This window comes from Diadema antillarum, unplaced genomic scaffold (assembly GCF_040938485.1).
Source record: "Diadema antillarum isolate AM-2024a unplaced genomic scaffold, OU_Dant_1.0 scf00000226, whole genome shotgun sequence".
NCBI lineage: Eukaryota > Metazoa > Echinodermata > Echinoidea > Diadematoida > Diadematidae > Diadema > Diadema antillarum.
In genome coordinates, this window is record NW_027271115.1 from 381977 (window position 1) to 397414 (window position 15438).

A 15438-nucleotide genomic window follows, 5' to 3' on the forward strand; every position below is an offset into this window, starting at 1 on the left:
TGTTCTTGTTAAGATATCATTGTAATTGATGTGAGTTACTACAGTATTAAAAGTTGATCGGTAATGCTATCTAATCTTTCAAACTAATGACTAATTGTAAATTTTCATCTATTTTCTATCAACCCGTTTTTTCCTTCTTTAATCTTTGCTTTCTTAACTTTGCTTTTTTATTCATGAAATCTCTTTGCAAATTGACCTGCTGATATATATATGAAACGAATCATTTGTTTCCCTCGTGTATAGTGTTCAAGTTTTTTTTTTAATCTTTTTTGTTTAAAGTGGGGTCCCTATCAATATGAGCACATTTTCTCTTGAGGTACCCTCACGACCTTATCCTTTCTTTTTTTGGGTAAATCTTTTTTTTTTCTTTGTGTAAATCTTCTTTTTAATTAACGGTGAACAAGATTTCAATCTAAAGATGTATATATATATATATATATATATATATATATATATATACAGAGAGAGAGAGAGAGAGAGAGTTAGAGTTATGAATGTTTATCAATTCATGTATGCCATGAAAATAATCGTTTGGCATAAACTCACTTAGAATGACTGAAGAGCATAAAAGGTGTCATTCAACAACAACGAAATCATGCTTCAGATGAGTTGATGTAGATTGTGCTGTGAAACGCGGGTAAACTCTGGTAATTTTTCTTTAGAGAAAGTAACACAGTATATGTGTGTGTGTGTGTGTGTCCGTGTGTATGTCATAGAAATTCAGGTAATAAGCCGTAATTCATACAAAGGTTTCCGCGCACGCGCCGGTGCTATCAAGGAAGTTTGCAGAGACAATAGGCTGATTTGAAGCGTTTAACCTTTGTAGCTGGAAAGCGCGCCAATCAAAAGGCGAGTTGCAAGCTTTTAGTGTCGTTCCATCAAAAACCCGGAAACGGCGGCGCCACGAGCGCGAGCGTTGACAACGTTTTGTTCTTGCAACAACAAAGAAACTTTTCGCACAACTATAAGTGAGAGTGAAAATCACTATACGCCTAATCTGTCAAGCGAGCGATGTTCAAGCTTAAAGTTTGAAGATCACTGAAAATGTTGTTCTCATATTTGTGTCCAGGGCCCTGTTGCATAAAACCCTTACCGCTGGACTTACCGCTCCTTTTTAGCGGTAAGTCTTCAAATTAGCGGTAAATTTTATAATCTGTGATGCTGATTGGCTGTGATGCCTAATTTTGACGGTAGTTACCATTGAAATTCAATGGTAAGTTTTATGCAACGGGCCCCAGGTGTGCATCATTTCATAATGGCAAATACTGATATTCTGGAAATGATTGTTATACGGTTCACCGTACAGGAGACGGGTCTTCAAAATTTCGTTTGTTTATGTTGTTTTGTGTCATTTTACTTGTCTGTTTCTGTTTGACATTAAAGGGACTGTACAGTACTGGTTGAGGTAGGGATTCATGTTTTAAACATTCCTAAGTGAGATAATGAAAAGCCTCTTATGAAATATGAAAGAGCATGTAATTTTAAGAAGGATTCAACGTTTTTCTGATGAAAATTGGTTTTCAAATGGCTGAGATATCCAAAAAAGTGCTAATAATAAAAGGCGACATGCCCCAACTTTATTAGTATCTCTTTGTTTCACTTTGTTTGTGGATATCTCAGCCATTTCAAACCGATTTTCATCGAATAAACTTTTGATACCCCCTAGATCTGCATGCTCTTTGACATCTCATAGAGTGGTTTCTGAATATCTCACAAAACGTTAAAAGCTAAATCTTCACCTCGACCGGAACTGTACACACCCTTTAAACCAGCCATGGGTGGTTCAGGTAGAATATATTTATTATACGAGTATAATGCCAAGTATATTTAGTCATAGATTTCCGAATAAAAAATCAATTGTAAAGATTACCTCATCGTATATTCTTGCTTGAAATTTCTAATACAGGAAAAACATGCCTCCAGGAGAAAATAATGAACTCTCCCTACCCTCAACTAGTACAAAATACAATGAAACGAAAAACTCGCAAATTCGAAATGCCTGGTATGTATTCCTGTATAGTCAAAGGAAAAAGGGGCTGTTGTATTTTATGTCGATCTTAATATCCAGCATCTTTCAGCAGGTATTCTCTTTCTGTCTGACCATTGAGAGAGAGAGAGAGAATATATATATATATATATATATATATATATATATATATATATATACACCTTATATCTATTTCCCATCTTTTTGTGGAGTCTTCATGGTTGTTTGAAACTTTTAAGGAGAACGGGATACAGAACCTCGATGTTGAACCAATAGTGAATAATTTGAAAAACATCGCCCAGACAATCGGGAATATTTTTTCTTTCAATGCCTTCTCAAATTATCTTTCTTTGAATTCGTTTCAATTTGTTCATTAAATTACCCTAGCTGTTCCACTTTGTGTACAGCACTCAACAAGATACAACAACATGAAGATTATCAATATTGGACATAGCGTATTTTGATAGTAAAGCGTCAGCGATGAAACAGAACAAAATAAACAGAAACACAGGAAAACAAAAACACGAAAATAAACAAAACAAACAAAAACAATTCGTGATGCCGCTACACAGGAAGAGACAATGAAGCACGCTAAGAAACCCTAATAAAAGCAGTGGTTGTTGAAAGTAATGATAATATAATGATAATAATAAGGTCTTATTTACCCAGGGTAGCCTCTTCAGTGTTACCACTGCTCTACCAGAGGGCCCTGCCATTATTATTACCCTAGCGTTGCCAGGTACCCATTTATACACCTGGGTCGAGAGGGACATGGTGGGTAAAAGCATCTTGTCCAAGGACGTAAGCACTGGGCGGGATTCGAACTCGGGTCCTCCGATCGGGAGTCGGGAGTCTTATCCACTATGCCACTAGTAAAGGATCCTTTGGGAAATTATTGGGCCCCATTGTTTGAAATATTTCAATTGCATAGTAAGATATGGGATATAAAAAAAGAGAAGTTTTGCGAGAGAACCAACTAAAGACGCATTAAGGATGAAATATAACATGACTGTCATGCAAAATCGCGTAAACGATTGAATATAGATTGTATATACAATAATTACTATAAGGATGGGTGAGTACTCGAATCTTCTTCCGAGCCATTGGTATGCGAAGTCCATGTTTGATCTGTTACGCATGTGCACTCCGACAATGCAAGTACACTGTACTGAACAACAGAGAACCTAAAATGCACCCTCTACTGATCATCTTGGAAACTATTAAACAACAGTGGTTTTTGCTCACGTTTAAAAACGTATAGGTAGGAGAACCTGTAATATCCCATTACATTTGGCTCAAGAGCGCTTTCTTGGGGCCAAAGTTGGTAAGAACTTTGATGTCATTCGACGTAGGTGGCGGCATCACATTCTGGGCGCGAATGCGTTTGCGATGGCTTTTGGGGAAGTTGTACGCCACAAGGCTAAAAATAGCTTCCGCCTTAACCCTGCCGGTTTGTTGTTATTATGGTTTGTTGTCAAGTGATGTTAATCTTGCCCATGTTAGGAGTAATGATGCATGTATGATGTTCTGCTATGTGCTGCGAATTAATGCTTTGATACCGCCCGCAGCCAGTCAGCAGTCCAGAGTGTGTGTGTGTGTGTGTGTGGGGGGGGGGGGGGGGGGGGAGTAGAAAGGTGCGTGTAGACGTTTTGTGTACTGCATTATTATGTAGTGCGCCCGTATACAAGATCACGCAGCTATGCCTGGCGGCAACAGATAATGAGCATGACTAATGACGCATTGCCAACCTGTGACAGTGACACGCAAATGCGTGACTGCAGACTTCAGAGGGTGTGACCGCCGCGAGAGTTCAACCACGTCACGTGGTATATTAATGGGGATCTGGGCCCATTAATGAGAATAGCTCTGTACATCAGGCTTTTCCCATCTTCATCTGAGCAGACCTATTTTTATGAATGTACTGTATTCATTCATTTGATTTCTGGAATCATTACGTTTACCCGATGTCGGCTTTTGGATTGAGTTGGCAGCGGGTTATCTGAGAATAATGTAGGATCGGACATGAACGGAGTGAGGCTCTTGACTAAAGGTTGTTTTGTTTCTATTGTCGAGAAGCGTAGACCTTCTGCCGCCCCACCCCCAAAAAACACACAACAACAAAAACAAACAAACATACAAACAAACTTATGTTTGCAATTACATTGTACAGACGAGATTCCAAAGACGTCACCAAGAGATGGATCAACTTGCTGAAGGGCAGAAACTGCGCATGCGTGGCAAACACGTAAGCGGACATTGTCCTACTCAGAGTTTGTTTTTGCCCGTCAGGCAAGTTTTTGACGTCACGAAACCTCGTCTATACACAATATAGCTCTTTCTCTTTTATTCCGTTATGTTTATGCATACTATATATATATTCAAAAATACATCTAAACACATTATATGCATTGTTATACTCAATTTTGGCGGTTCTTCGTATGTCACTGAAGGTCAACTTTAAATTTGTATAGTGACGTCATGGCCTTGTGAATCTACTAGTACTTTGGCGAATGTGTGTCGTCATTGATGTGAAATGGGAATGTATTGTATAGTACCTATCACATATGATTAAAGAGAATGATGAATGAAAATAACATTTCTAGAGGAAATAAATTTCTTCACTGAGCAGTCGATGTCAATATCAATTCTCATACATAGTACTGTATATGTTTTACATTGTAGGATTTCCCGCCAATTTCTTAAAAATGTGATCAATTGTCATTTTATTTCCATGTTCATTCTGATATTCGAATATTCGAAACTTTGGTCAAACGATTGCACGTTTGGTGCTTTCAAATTCGGATGTAAGCACTCAATTCGTATTTGGACATGAAATTCCAAATTTGTACATCTGATAATTAGTGCTATAGCATTAGTTTTGAGTGATCGATTTTCACAAATGAGCATTTTATTTCGTAATACACATAATATATAGGCAAGAGTGAATATCACTTCTTAAATTTCATCATCCTGTTCAGCGGATGTTTATCTGAACACTCCGATTTTTTTTTTCGTTTGCATAATATTTCATGTAAACTTGAATACAAATTCTTCTTTTCATGATCATCACATGTTTTTTTTCATATCATAAATTTACATCTTTATTTTCATTGAGACCGTTACATTGTTTTTAATCTTAATTTTGCATAATTGTTTTCATCATCGTGCACGTGTGATCGACATAGATGTAAATACACGTTTCAATTTTCAATTTCAATTCATTTATTTTCATTCTTCTTCTTTTTTCTTTTTCAACAAAAACATAACACAAGATAAATCAGGTTTTACATCATAAACAAAGAACATTTGTCTTGATTAATAAATGGTATCAATAAACATAGGAGCGCATACTGGCAAAAAAAAAATAATACAAAGTCATGCTTCAGTTGAAAAAAAAAGGAAGAAAGAATAGAGAGGTCCACTAAAAAGCAAAGCTTGTAGATTGTGAACCACTCATAAAACCTATAAATTACTTATTTACAAACACTTGTGACGAATATAATATACGACACGACGGGACAAAACAGAAGAAACGCAACAACATGACACAACTTGCCAGAATAGATGAAAAGTATGGAAGGAAAGAAAGAAGAAAAGAGAGAATGAGAGAATACCTACACGCTGAAAAAGGGAAATGGAACAGAGGATGGTAGAGAATGTGCTTCATAGAGATGGTGCTGCATGCAGCTGAGCAAGGATTGTAATGGCTACTTTTTTACGTAATAATAAATTCAGTGTTTGAATGATTGGTGGGTGGATGATGAACTCTGAGGTTAACAAATACTATAGCTGTTAATGAAAAAAAAACATGTCAGGGAGGATTTAATAAAAAAAGTTTCAACTTGCGCTTAAAAGAATACAAAGATGGGGAATTTTTTATTTCACAGCTCAGTGAGTTCCAAAATCTAGGACCAGTGTATATAAATGTATTCTGAGCCAATAAAGTTCTCAGGAGGGGTAAATGAAACTCATTAGATTGTCTAGTGGGATAATCATGAAAAGACTGGTTTCGTGGGAACATTGAATTAAAAATACTGGGAAGTGCATTTACATTGTAATTAAACATAAACTGACCAAGTTGAAAAAAATACAAATCTTTAATTTTCAAAATCTCATGTTTAATAAATAATGGCTCTGTATGGGAACGTGGCGGGACGCCACAAATACTACGAATAACCTTTTTTTGTAACAAAAGTAATTTATCTAGTAAGTTTTGATGGGCACTACCCCACGCTAGGAGTCCGTAATTAAGATAAGGTAAAATTAGAGAAAAATACAACGTCAACAAAGAGGACAATGGAATATGAAACTTGAGTCTATTAATAATACCAATATTGCGTGAAATTATTGTACTAATGTTAGTAATATGCGGCCTCCACGAAAGTTTATCATCCACTGTGATACCAAGGAATTTTATATGAGGAACTCGTTCTAACAAAGTGTTATCAAGAACAATACCTGTGTCTAAATCTTCTAAAGAATTACTAAAAAACATATACTTAGTTTTCTGAAGATTAAGAGATAGTTTATTAGCTCTTATCCACTGAGTTACTTTTTTCAATTCGGAATTAACTATGCGTACAAGAGTATCTGGATTTTGGTGAGAAAAGAAAATATTTGAATCGTCAGCAAAAAGTATAAATGAGAGTATGTCAGATGATCTACAAAAGTCATTAATATAAATGATAAAAAGTAAAGGTCCTAATAAACTACCCTGTGGGACGCCACATTTAATGAATTCTAAACTCGAGCTGTACTCGTTCAGAGATACATATTGTTTTCGGTTTTGTAGGTAACTCCTGAACCACTCCAAGGCCTTCCCGCGTATTCCATAATGAGACAGTTTATAAAGTAATATTTCATGATTAATTGTATCGAAGGCCTTGGAGAAGTCCAGGAAGATACCAATAAGATGAGAATGATTATCAATAGTGTGCGCAGCGTGGTCAATAAACTTTAAAAGAGCATGAATGGTGCTATGTTTCTGACGGAACCCAAATTGAGAATTTGTAAAAACATTATGCAAATTCAAAAAATTAATTGTTCTTGTAAATATCAATTTTTCCAATATTTTAGATAAAGATGAAAGCAAAGAAATAGGTCTATAATTACATATATCAGAATCATCTCCTTTTTTAAATAAAGGGAAAACCTTAGCTATTTTCAGAAAATCAGGAAAAACACCACTTGATAAGGATTTATTGAAAATATATGAAAGTGGGTCAGCAATTGAAGATATAATCCCCTTTAAAATAAAATTACTGATGTCGTCATAACCGGCACTTCGCTTGTTATTCATTGCGGTAACAATATCTATTATTTCATATTTTGTTGTTGGAACAAAAAAAATAGAACTGGAATTGGATTGACCTAAAAATTCAGAAAAATGTATATTTGACTGTGGTATTTTTTCTGCCAAATTCTCTCCAATCATTGAAAAATAAGAGTTAAAAATATTGACTATATCATTAGGATCTTCAAAAACTTTATTATCATGTCTTATTTTTATAATTTCTGATTTCTTTTTTGATATATTCATAGCCTGCTTCAACACCTTCCATGTATTTTTCATATCATGTTTATATTTTTCTAACTGAATCATATAATATTTTCTCTTTTCCAACCGTATAATCTTCGTTAAAATATTTTTATACGAAGTGTATTTATATTTTAACTTCTCAGTTTTTTTCATTTTAAATTTATAATATAACCTATTTTTCCTATTTATTGAACGAAGAAGAGATTTTGTAATCCATGGTAATTTGGGGGACGTTTTATAATTAACTGACTTTTCTTTTAATCTGGGAATATATTCATCTAAATGTCTATTAATTATCCCTGAAAAATTCTCAAACGATACATTTATATCATCATTATCATAAACACTAGACCAATCAGCCCTGTCTAGGTTAGCACCAAGACTAGCCAAATTTTCTGGTGTAGCTCTACGTCTGGATGAAAAAGAATGAAACTTATCAACACAATGTTTAAGGTCAAAACATGCTATAATGGGGAAATGATCAGTAATATCAGATAAAATTATGGAAGAATTTAAAATCTGCACAGAATTAGTAAAAATATTATCAAGGAGGGTGGCGGAATGATTTGTAACACGAGTTGGCTTCGAAATTAATGGCAAAAAAGAAGCTGACAAAAACATTTCAAGAAATTCTTGAGATGTATTATCATCATTCTTAACCAAATCAATGTTAAAATCACCCATTATGAAAATATCTTTATTAATAAAATGGGGTTTTTTTAATAAGTTTGATATACAATCCAGAAAATCTTTAGGACTTGAACTTGGGGGTCTATAAACAATACCAATCATAATATTTTTACTTTGCGGAATGATTATTTCCACAAACAGGGACTCTAAAATATCATTCATGATATTGAATTCATCACAAACACCATATTCAAATTTTTGAGATAAATATAACGCAACTCCACCACCCGTCCTGTTCCCTCTGTTATTAACAATAAAATCATAACCATTTAATGCATACGGCAAATTATCATCAGATGATAACCATGTTTCAGATAAGCCTATCACTGAAATTTGATGTTTATTTTGGTTATCTAATAATATCTGTAATTCATCAAAATGTTTATTAATACTCCTTATATTCAGATGTAACATAGAAAAAGTGCATTGTGAAAAACTCTTTGTAAAATCTTTGAATTGATCAACAGTGACATACTTAGAAGGAGTTGGAGTTAAGTCATGTTCAAAATCAAAAGCATTATATAAATCTTTTGAAGATGCGTTAACATTGTTGGCAATAAAATTATCAAAAAAAGCAGACGAATGTAACTGAGTACGACTTAATTCCGAAGTGAAGCGTCTAAACAAATCAAAGAGTTCATCATCATCAAGGGAATCAAATGCTGCATTGAGTCGATTAGCCATAAGGAGAGTCATAAAGTATATGAAGGCATGTCAACTGATGAGTTTGTAAAGGAATGAAATATAATGGCACAAGGGAAGCACTAACAGCCCCGGGTTCACGGATAGTACAGCGAGTAGGCAAATTCACATGGAGATAGATTTCTGGCAACATAAACAAAAACATAAAATACATAAACAGCATAGGAAAAGAACATAAATTACATAAACAATACAGGTAGAAAGCGTACACACAATCAGTCAAAGTCTGTAGAAGAACTTTGACTGGACCAGTACAAAGCATGTAAACGGACATAGAAATAGCTCCCGAATTTGAACAGATTTGCTGTTTGTAGGAAATAGTTATGAATATTGTCTAAAAAATTATTGATTTGTAGGATGAAAAAAAAAACATCTGTAAATTCATTCTGTATATCTCACCCTCGCTCCCGATTCCACCCCCTCCCGGTGTTCAACGCACTGATTGCATGTGTACAAAAACTACAGTTTAATTTGTAATGATTGACAAGATGGGAAAAATAGTGGAATTAAACGCACTCGCGTGTAAAAGGAGCAAAAAATAATCAAACAAACAGAGTGTTTTGATGAGGAGGGTGAAGAAGGCGAAGGTGGGACAGACAAGTATTTCATAGGCATGTGTTGAAAAAATCAGCAAGAAAAATGCTAAGGCTGTTTAAGCACACATACAATTCAGTTTTTACTGGGTGGTTGAATTTTCGTGCAACCAAGGCAGGCTAACGACCGTCAAGTTACACCCGGCATTGACTTACAGAATAAGAGAGAAAACAAATGCGTCATGTTACATGACAGGCAGAAAAATGAGGGGAAAAAATGTGAAAACAGTCCACGTGCACTGTTACAAAACAAGGAGGAGTATAATATACACAGGGATATACACGGGGGTATACAGGACTGGTCGGATCAGAATGTAGACTGAAATTGTAGCTAATCTGAAGGACTGGTAAGTAGCTGAGGTGACTGCCCTCGATTGGACATTGGACATTGTGAAAAAGAATACCACTGAAAACATTATGAGTATAACGACAAGTTGAATTCAAATTGGGATACACATGTATACCTATATATCATTAAATGTGTCTTATATTATGTGAATACCAATACGTGAGTGGAACAGGTTCACGTTAATTTGCTGACATTACGCATGTCGGACAACACTGCTGAAATGAGTAAACATGAACGTGCTATAATGATGATAATGATAACCCTCGCAGGGGCAGACGGGGCAACAGTTGTATGCGAACTGAATGCCAGACTTACAAAAGGTGATAAGAAACAACAACAACAGATCATTCCATAGTCTCAGGAAAAGCGTTATTCGTACATTACTGGATGCATAAATAAATAAACCGGTCTATTATTCGGAAAAAGATGTACTGTATGTCCCACCTCCGCTCCCGATTCAACCGTCCTGGGGTTAAACGTACCGATTGCATATATAACTTGTATTATTTGACAAAGTGGGGAAAAACAATCGAATACTAGGCGCTCACTTATGAAAAAAGAGCAAAAAAACAAGAGCAAAAAACAATCAAACAAACAAAAACCAAAGTGTTTGATGAGGAGCGTGAAGAGGGCGGAGGTGGGACAGACAATTATTTCATAGGCATGAGTTGTTCAGTCAATGTGAAACGCTGAGACTGTTTAAACACACATACAATTCAGCTCTTAAAAGACAGGGAAAATGAACTTGCGAACAACCAGAACAGACAAACGACATTCTCGGCCAAGTTTTACAAGACAATGTCTTACAAAAGAATAGAAAAAACGTGAAAACAGTTCACGCGTCATGTTATATAACAAGTAGAAAAATGTGAATACAGTTCATGCGCAGAGCGCAATGTTACATAACAGGGAGGGGTATACAGGACGGATCAATATGAAGATTGAACTTAGTTGATCTGGTTATAAAGGTAAGTGGCTGAGGTGACTGCCCTCAATTGGTGAGGGGGGGGGGGGGGTGTAAGGAATGAGTAAAAAGAGGATACACATAATGACCCTCTGGTTTTATCATAGCTCTGGTTGAAACTGGATTATACACATGATTAAAAAATCCATGGGCATTTTGAAAACGAATACCTCTGAAAACATTGTAAGTATTGGGATGACGACAAGTTGAATCCAAATTGGGGTACATTATCATCCAATGTACATAGAATATTAATAGCAAAGTCTTGCAACGTGTGAATACCAGTGCACGAATGAAACAGATTTAAGTTAATTTGCTGACATAACGCATGTCGGACAACTGCTGAAATGAGTGAACATGTCCGTACTATACTGATAACCCTCGCAGGGGCAGACAGGGCAACAGCTGTATGCGAGCTGAATATAATACTTACAAAAGGTGACACGGAACAAAAACAACAACAGATCATTCGAAAGTCTCAGGGGAAGCGTCAAATACCTTTGGATGCATGAATAAACCGGCCTATTGTTCGGAAAAGGATGTACTGTATATCCTGCACCTCCGCTCCCGATTCAATCGTCCCGGAGTTAAACGCACTGATTGCATGTGTAACTTATATTGTTTGGCAAGGTGTGGAAAAACAGTGGACTTCTAAGCACTCACGTATATAAAAAAAAAAAGGAGAGAAGAAGAATAAAAGTGTTTGATGAGGAGGGGGAAAAGGGCGGAGGTGGGATAGACAAATATTTCTTAGGCATGTGATGAAAAATCAGCATGTAAAACGCCAAGGCTGTTTAAACACTCATACAAATTCAGCTTTTAAAAGAGAGGGTAAGTGAACTTGCGAACAACCAGAGCAGACAAACGACATTCTCGGCCAAGTTTTACCGGGTTTTGTCTAGCAAAGGAAAGGAAAATATGTGCATGAAAACAGTTCACGCGTCATGTTACACAACAAGTAGAAAAAATGTGAAAACAATTCATACGCAAAGCACAATGTTACATAACAGGGAGGGGTATACACGATGGATCAAAATGGAGATTGAAGTTCGCTGATCTGGCTATAAGGTAAGTGGTTGAGATGACTGCCCTCATATAATGTGGGGGTGTAAGGGATGAACAAAGAGAGCGTACACGTAATGGCCCTCTGGTCTTATTCTAGTTTGGGTTGAAATAAGTACTATATGATAAAGAAAAATTAATGGCATTGTGGAAACAAATACAACTGAAAACATTATGAGTATTTGGAAAATTAAAAGTTGAATCAAATTGGGGGTACACATGTACATCCATAAAATAGACGAGTCTTATAGTGTGTGAATACCCGTGGGGGAGTGGAATGGGTTTCAAAAAAACACCTTGACCTTCAATGGAAGGGTACAGACCCTGAAAAGCTGTACAAAGAATGAGTGTTATTTGGATTCCATAACGTCTTGACAAGAGTATGTTTAACACATTATGAGTAATAGGGCAAACGAAACGATCTAAGGAATACACACAGGTGATATCGGTGAAGAGTGTATATTATGGACGAGTTCTATGCACTCTGTAAGCAATTTGGGACAAGAAAAAGAAATGCTGTACATCAAATACATGACTTTAGTTTCCGTTTTGGGGGAAAATTCACAACAGGAGTAATCATACTAGCCCGAAATTCAACTAGCATGAAATTGAACCTTTCAAGGACAGTTGATATACAGTACATACATTTCTATTTAATCATTTGCTAAACACGTTGGGTAAAAAGCCAGTTGGCAGTTGATTCGAAATGAGTATAAAATGATAATGGGTCATTAGAGCAAAATTCAGGGGTTTTTTTTTAATACTTCAGATTAAAAAAAAGCAAACATACACCACTCGGTATTTGTTTGCATGGGGTAATTATAACTCTGAGCATAAGGATTTCAGACAAAATACGAAATTGGAGGAGTGTGACGGACATGCTACGTATCACATCAGTGACTTTAGTGACAGTTTTGGAGTGAAACTTTAAACAACAATTTATTGAATTCTTAATACAGTCGATTTTGTAACTGACAGCAATAGCATTTAATGCTAATACGAGATGATTCAGTGTAAACAAAAGGTGGCTTTTCATTGTACCTTGCTATGTAATTTAAGGGTAATTGGTATATAATTTAGGGGTAATTTAAGGGTAAGCCACATGGCAACTGATTAGAAGTGAAAGAATGGGTCATTGAAACAAACATTCAAAATCACCAACTACTTCGGCGGGAAACCAAAAGCAACAAGCATACAGATACATGTAGCACTTATTGTACTGTTTGAAGTAATTATCAATTTCAACATGAGATAGGAAAAATGTGAATGGAGCGGAAATATCATCAATTCATATTAAAGAGTAAAACAAATTCGAATAATACTAATCTTACATGTTATTCCTTCCAGTCAGTCCAACGGTCGGCGTTCCCTCCATTTCGTGCACTTTTCCTGGTTTGGAGGATGACTTTGGTTCCAGCTACCTTTATCCTGGTCGATAGGTCATTGTTTTTCCTGATGTTGTATGCCATTGCTGCCAGTCTCCCTCTCTCGCGCTTCATCTTCGGGGGAAGATCAGTACGGATGGAGACTCGACTGAAGGGATTCGGGGCTGGAGACGCGTCACTTCCAGGAGGAGGGGGTTGCTGGCCTTGGTCACGGCGTTGGCGGGGGCGATGCTCGTAGGCGTTCAAGAGCCGGTCTCTATCCGTCATGCATGCGAATCTTATGATGAGAGCCGGTGGCTGGCGTCCAGAGTCATGGGGTCCACGATTAGCTGGGGGCAAGCGATGAGCATTGATGATGGGTATCGACGAGGCCTCCGTTGTAGAGATGTTCAGGAAGTTGGTAAGTACTTCAGTGACAACTTCATGAATGTTTTCGTTCTGTTTAGGTGGTACGCCATAGACAAGGAGATTTTGCTTCCTGTCATGTATTTCGCTCAGGATAAGTTTTTCATTCAATTCCTCGATTTTGTTGTCGATATAGCTACGCAGCTGAGGAAGGGTATCCCTCTCCACTGTGCACAGCCGATCAGAAGCATCAGTTAGACCCGTTTCCAGGTCAGAAACCGTCTTTTTCGTGCTTGCAAGGTCGTTCTTGAGCGAAGCTATTTCGTTCACTACAGAGTCGAGTTTTGTGTTTACCTGACTCGTGAAGGAGCGAAACATGTCCTTAATATCCCTCATGAATGAAAGAAGTTCAGGAGGCGCGGCAGCTGTAGCGACCGGCTGGTCGCTGGACTCGAGCAGAGACACATTGCTAGCCGTAGACGTAGTTGAAGTGTTGGCGGGCGAGGCTCCGCCCATGGTGCTGCTCGTGGCGCCACCAATAGATCCGCTGGTCCGCATAGCTTCCTGTGTGCTTGAATTTCTAGCTGCACAACCACTGAGATTTGACGGTTCCTTTCTCGTATTAGATGACGGTTGTTTAGGTTTTCCACTTGTCTGAGAGCGGAAATTATATTCCCTTCTCCTTACATCCATAATGTGGAGAAATATGATCCAAATATCGCGTATTTCCACCAAAATTCGGAATATGAGTGGGAGCTCTCTACAAAAGCGTTGCTGCTACGCCGACATCACGTGCTTACGTTTTTAACGTTCAATTCAAAATACAGTACAAGTATCATAATACACTAAATTCTTAATGGACATTGTAAAGGTTTGATTCGAATGTTCCTTTTCTGAACTTGTTTGCCTATAATGAATATGAGAATTTGAATATTCGGAATGAGCTGGCGACAGGTTGAGACGAGATTGAATAATCATTGCCGAAAATGTATATGAGCATTCAATGGTTAATGCACAAATGCAATTTTGGCTGCTACGTTAGTGATTTTGAAAGACGAGAAACGTTTCTGAATGACGATATTTCGGTGCCTTTATAGCGTGAATACTGAATGAAAATGAATGCTTCTAACAATTATCAACGTGAACTGAATGACAAAACAATGAATAAATTCGCCATTAGGAAAACCTTTAATATTCATGATTATAGTTCATTCCGATTTCTACTATGTTAGCATAATTACGCATGGCATAATATATATTTGGTTACTGTGTATTTTGTTGAATTTGAATGCTCCTTTTATTAACTTGTTTGCCCATATGCGAATTTAAATACCACTATGTACCTGGAAAGAGCTGGCGACAGATGGAGACGAAGTTGAATAACCTTTGCCGAAAATGTGTGCGCATTCAATGATTTGGAATGCGCAAATGCGAAATCGGTAGTTGAATTTGCCAATTTGAACGCAGAAAAACGATTATGAATGACGGTATTTCGATGATTCAGCAAATTTGACGAAAATGAATGCTTTCAATATAAAATTGAATGACAAAACAATAACACTGGCAGAGAAAACCTACAAAAATGCTTTCGTCTTCCTTCAGGGATGAGTAGCGTATAGTTGCTGTTTTTTCTTTTTTTCCTGAATGACAACGGGAAATGTGATATCCGTGTATAAATACGGATTATCAATATCTAGAATATCAATTCCTCCTTAAGACTGCAAAGAGATTCTTACAGTGTACCTCTCTTTCTCTCATTCTCCACAAAAATACAAGCTTATAGCTTTTTCTGTAGGTTTCTCCCACTAAAAGGAGTAAGATT